This window comes from Varanus komodoensis, unplaced genomic scaffold (genome assembly GCF_004798865.1).
Source record: "Varanus komodoensis strain SLA01 unplaced genomic scaffold, ASM479886v1 scaffold14_1, whole genome shotgun sequence".
NCBI lineage: Eukaryota > Metazoa > Chordata > Lepidosauria > Squamata > Varanidae > Varanus > Varanus komodoensis.
Genome location: NW_025335438.1, coordinates 16,143,557 through 16,149,556, shown reverse-complemented (window position 1 = coordinate 16,149,556; position 6,000 = coordinate 16,143,557).

The following is a 6,000-nucleotide window of genomic DNA, read 5'->3' as shown; positions in this document are numbered from 1 at the left end:
TTTGACCCTCTTGCGTCTCTCTGATGGAACCTAAAATAGTTGACCCATGTTGTTTGGTCATCAGGAAAAAACTATATTCCTCAATGGGAAGTTTGGAAGGTGGCCGTAAAGGAAAGGGCTTCCTTGACGGTGGCATTCCAATCCTGGAATTTTTTCCCTGAGGCCCACCTGGTGCCAGCATTGTTACTTGCCTGGTGTTAAATTGAAGCCTTCCTCTTCATTCAGGCATTTCACAGCATATGATGAAGTTTTAATCTAGTCTTGAGACCTCTTCCCCTTGACCATCTTTTATATGTATTTTGGTTTTAGTTTTAGTTTTTTGGTTTTAGTTTGAAGTTTTTAAATCTTTGTAAATCATCCAGAGAGTTTCAGCTGTTGGATAGTATAGAAAGGTAACAGATGAATGGAAGTGAAATTAAATGAAATTAGGGTGGTGTGCACTGTGTATAAATTAATGGACATTTGTATTTTATTCTTGGATAGTTGCCATATGGTAAAATGATATTTCATTTGTCTAAAAGTAAAATAATAAATTCTGACTAGAAATATGTCTGGCAATCAGAACATTAATTTTATTATTAAACGTTCCTGTTGAAAAATGAAAAACTCCTCCCCCTCTTAAAATTCAAAATTATTTGCAGCACCAACATTCAAATGAAACATGATCTCTTCTCTTCAAGTTCTGGTAATGCCCAGACCATTAGAGCCATAATTTTCCAATGACAGCTGCACCTCTAGAGTCTGTTTTTAAAAAAGAAAAAGAAAGGAAAGTAAGTGGCCTTTGGTGTTACTCAAGCATTGTACTAAATCCAAATAACCTAGATGAGTACATAGACTCTATAATCCAGTCATCACAGTAAATCCCTTGTTATATTGTTTCTCAGAAAATGGTCTCTTTGATAGCGTGATTCAGTGTTGCACATGCTAATGTGAGCTGCCAACTCACTGAATAACTCATGAATATCCCAAGCACCATTCAGGGCTCAACTCTGAGGCACATTTTACTTAATCATTACCCAATATATGATTTTGGCATTGTTGGGTTTTATTCTTTTCTTCTATTAAGAATCATTTTGATCTAATATCAGTATAGCAGTGATGTGGATACTGAATTACTTACATTATATTATAATACTATCTAAAGATTGCACTTTTGCCCTTCATGTCTCACATGAACACAAACACAGTGCTTGAAGTCTAACCATCTATTATGCTTCATATTTTGCATCAAATGTTCAAAATATTAGTATTCCTAGACAATGGTGGACTACCTTTTCATCCCATTTTTAAAATGTAACTAAGGGTTTTCTGTATAAACTTGAATAGGGTTGCACCCTTAATTATTTTAGCATGAGGACCAAAAAAGAAGAAAAACTCTCTCTTGGTCTCCTAGCGTTCATTTACATATTATCTCAGATAATGTCATTTCAACACAGCTACTGGAATTTACACACTTTAGAAATGTAGGGGGACTGCATTATAAACAAGAACAATCTTCACATATTAAAATTAGCAGGAAGAAATCATGTTATACACTGCCCAGGAATCTCATGTAGTAAAGGTCTGTACAGAAATAATTTAAATGCATAACAATTAGCCCAGAAACATATAGTTCCTATCACATAGAAAAGAAGGGATTACTGATTTAGAAAAAGCAGTTGAAATGAATCTGCCATGGTTATAAGATATATAGATGTATATAAGATTTTGAACTGAATTTGAGTTAGTGATGTTGCTGCCAAGAATACTAATCCCAGTCCAACAAAATCGCTCTTTTTAGGACTTGTAGCTGGTGTAGTTCTGAAGAGGGTGGGACTCCAAGACACAACATATGTAGCCATCAAGAGGGGCTGGGGACAGAGTTTTGTAGCACCTCTCACTAACCATTCCCTCCCCTGCTCAGTTGGATTTTGCTGGTGCCCATCTCCCCACTGCATACAAACACAGACTGGTAATGTAATGGACCAAACAGGATTCCCCTTCCACACACTTACACTCCGTGTTGTTTCATCTGAACGAACTATGCAAGTTAATGCAGGTTTTGGTTCAGTAAATAGCTTAGGTCATTTGGTCTAAGTGCAGGAAGAAGACAGAGTACAATAATTAGAAAGTGCCTAATAGCACCAAGAACTAAGAGGAGATTTTGAATCTTGCTGCTCAGTACTAAAGGGCAGAGAAAATAACTCCTTTGAGATGTGACCGGGCCAAACATTCAGAGTTTTTTGGAGCAGGTTCTGTGACCCAGGGGGCCCAGCCCAACTTCAGAAAGGCAGAGAAGGCTGTGGACTTCTGTATCATTGGGGCTCCCCATCTATTGCCGCTTTTCTTTGTGTTTTATCAGAAGTTTGTTGGAGCTACCCATGGTACTGAAATGAGGTTCACCACTTGAAAGCCCTATGGATAGCTCTGATAAAGCTGAAATGCTCCAGTGGATGAATAGCCCTACTGACATGGAGGTCCTCAATTTCCCCTGCAGAAAGGTGTGCCTGAGGGAAGAGAGACAGGCTTTAGACAGCTAGAAGAACTGTTCTCACCTTTTGTTTTAACAAAGGCCTACATGCTTTCAACTGTTTCAGCTCTCTTTTGTGGTAAAATTAATAAAGCTGTGACTCTTATTAATCCAATAGCAGACATCTCACCTGTTTGTTTGCTGCATATGGAAGCAATTCTTTCTTTTGCTAGCTACTTGGGCAACAGTGGAGGAAAGCAAGTGGAGATATGCTGGGGTTTTTTAGAATGGTTGCTGGTTTCACTGTTTGTATTGTGCTTTTACCATTTAAAGAAAACATTGGGCTTTATTGTGTGTCTCAATGTTGTATGCTGCCTTGAAAGGGGTCCTGCCCTGAGAAGTGAGCAAGAAATATTTTAAACAAGAAATAAATTTATAGGAATGCCACTAGAAAACTAGTGAGACTATATGTCATAAAGTAAAGCTCAGACTAATTGAGTAGTCTGCAAATCAGTTGTCATAGCTGGTCACCTGGAATGCCTTTTTGGGTTTTGAGGTTTGTATCAATTTGCTTCTCCTGTGAGAGGTATTTTCAGGGGTAAAGGTGAGAGTTAAAAATGATTGATGGTGATGAAATTTATATCCTGTTCTTTTGTAAAATGCAGCTTTAGTCTGCAGGGCTGGCTGAGCTTGTGTTAATGCAATACCTTTCTGAGGTCAGGCTTCTGTGCTGGCTGTAAAGCATCCTTCACAGTTGGCTGGGAACAGATCTTTTGCCAAGACAGATTTGGAACAAACTAATCAAAAAGTTGCTCTTCAACTGCCTCCAGTGCCTGGAGGCTGTTCCTTGCAGATACTGGATAGAACTCACAAAATGAATAATTTCATAGAAATAGAATAAAACACTATTATGGGCAGTTACCCTACGATATGGTAGATCTGTCTTTTGCTACCATTGTGGTGAAAGAATTGTGGGGCGGGGGGTTATATCTATCGAGTTAGTCTTCTATTTTTGTTGTTCCTCTCAAATGTAGAGGAATCAAATCTATTTCAAAACTCAAAGCACTAGGTGGCTGAAGCGAGCCCTTTGGCAGGTGCTTGCAACATCTTCACATCTTGCTGCCAAAAGCAAGACCATGGCTTGCTTATCAGTTTGAACTGTCATTTTCTGCACTGAATAAGTGTTTGGGGTACCAAGTATTTTATTTAATATATACATTTTTATATTTTCAAGCAGCATTGATAAAAGAAACTTGCTAATAAAAGTAAAACTGGCCTAACCTTAACAATTGAGTTAAGTATTATTTCAGCACCACCTAGTGGCAAACCTCAGCTTTATAAAATAGGGTTCTTTTATGTCAATATATTTTCAGACTTAATCTCTCTCTCTGGCCCTGCTCACCTGCTCCAGCGAGTTAGCATTGGGACCCAAGATTTATTCTCTGGCTTACTGAAGTAGAGATGAGACAGTGTTCTAGGTTCAGACAACCCTGAGTTATTCAGCTGCTCCTGTTGGGAAAACCAAGCAGGAGCAACTTGGCCATGTCATGAGACAACTGGCTTTTTCTTTGCACTTTTATGAAGAATGTCAGACAGGACTAGGCAGATGATTTCTGTCCTCCCAGCAACAGTACATTTTATGAGACTTGCTGCACAGACATGGTTCAGAGGAGTAGCTGAATTAGCCTGTTGCTAAACTAATGGACACATTGGCCGCACCTTAAAGACTGATATATTTATTGCACCAAGGTTTTTATGGACTCAGAACTCAGTCTGTCAGTACATGAAGTAATTAGCCAAGCACTTACTTTTTCATAAAATTAAGACCCAAATGTCAAGCAATGCTAGAGGCAATAGCTGGAGTGCCATATTAGCAGAACACAAAATACATACAGCATACAGTCAAATGGATATGATTCATTCAGCACCAGCCTGACAATCTGTTAGCTAGTAGCCAGTGACTGATCATGTATGGGTATAGCAAGGGTTAAATTGTCCATTGAGTTGTCCTCACTTTTGAAAAATCATGCTATTTTTACTTTGAAGGATAAACAGCTGAGTAGGTCCTGATCTATGGCCCACAAATTTTTCCCACCAATTTTTTCCCACCTCAGGCATAACAACTGGAGGTGAGGTTCAGAGGGAAACCAAAATAGCTCTCAGACTGGATCAGGATCAGGCATCTACCCAGATTTTTTTCCTTCAATCCAGTGTGGTGTAGTGGTCAGAGTGTTACACTGGGACATGGAAGATCCAGGTTTTAGCCTCTACTTAGCCATGAAGCTTTGGTCCAGTCACAGACTCTCAGCCTAAGCTGCCAGAGTTGTTGCTGTAAGTGAGATGTAGAAGAAGAGTGCTTGTAAGCCAGCTTGTGTTCCTTGCAAGAGAAAGGAATGTGACAACAAGAACAACAAACAGCAACAACAGAAAAGAAGCTAGCATCAGCATTCATTTTAAAAGACAAGAATAATATAGCATGTAGGTTAGCTCCAAGATCACCAGTGTAAATCCTGTAGTTTCCACTTAAGCCTTTAAACTCTATAAGGTTACCCCACTCCTGACCTGACCAAAGCATGACTCAAGGATGCAGACAGTTCCCCTCTCCAAGGCACACGCTGGCAGTGTAACTGCTACTCTTGCTTCCCACCTCCAGCTTCTTTCATCAGCAGCTAAGCAGTTTTCACAGGTTTTCCTCTGACTTTTTACTCTTATCAGGGCTGGCAAGCTCCAGGGTAAACGAAGTTTCTTAATTCTTCAGCATCTTAATTTCACAGTTCAAGATGGTCAGTTTCTTGATCTGGTTTTGCATGTTTCGTCAGTCATGATTTACATATCTGTGGCTGTGCTTCAAGGTTAACTTTAACTGTTGGGCAGTATAGATATGAAATACATAAATAAAAATATTGACCCTTTGTAGCTGCTGGCCCAAGGAGACTTTCTCTTCACAGATTTATGCAAACACTTCTATTCAGGCTTTCTATGTATGACTGGGATTACTGCTCAAAAGGCTTAATTTTCTTGAGGTTCATTATTGAAACACTTGGATTCCTGCCAGAAATAGGCAGTTACTTCCTCTGGCTCAAGCTCACTATCTCACAGTTTCTTCCCAAGGATAATCCCAATTTTGATTGCTTTTCAAGTCCAGCTGGCTTTATAAAGCCATCTCTCTTTCTTTCTCTTCTAAGTCACACTGTTTCTTTCTGGTGCCCTGATGAACTGCAGTCCATGAAAGTTTATGCCATAATATATTTGTAAGTCTTCAAGGTACTTTAAGACTCTTTGATGCTATAAATATAGAATTATTTATTCCACATATGGTACATAAAATATTATCAATGAAATCCTTAATCTAAGAGGGGAAATTATTTAAGCACATCAATTTTTGTGGATGCTTTAATTATCTACTTGAGATTAGACACACATGTTGATTTCAGAGGGTTCAGTAGAGTTTAACTCTTCACTGGATTGGGCTGTACATAGGTACATATAAAGCAACTCCAGGGTTGAGAGGGACCCTTCCTGTCTTCTAGTTTAATTTTCCACATCATTCC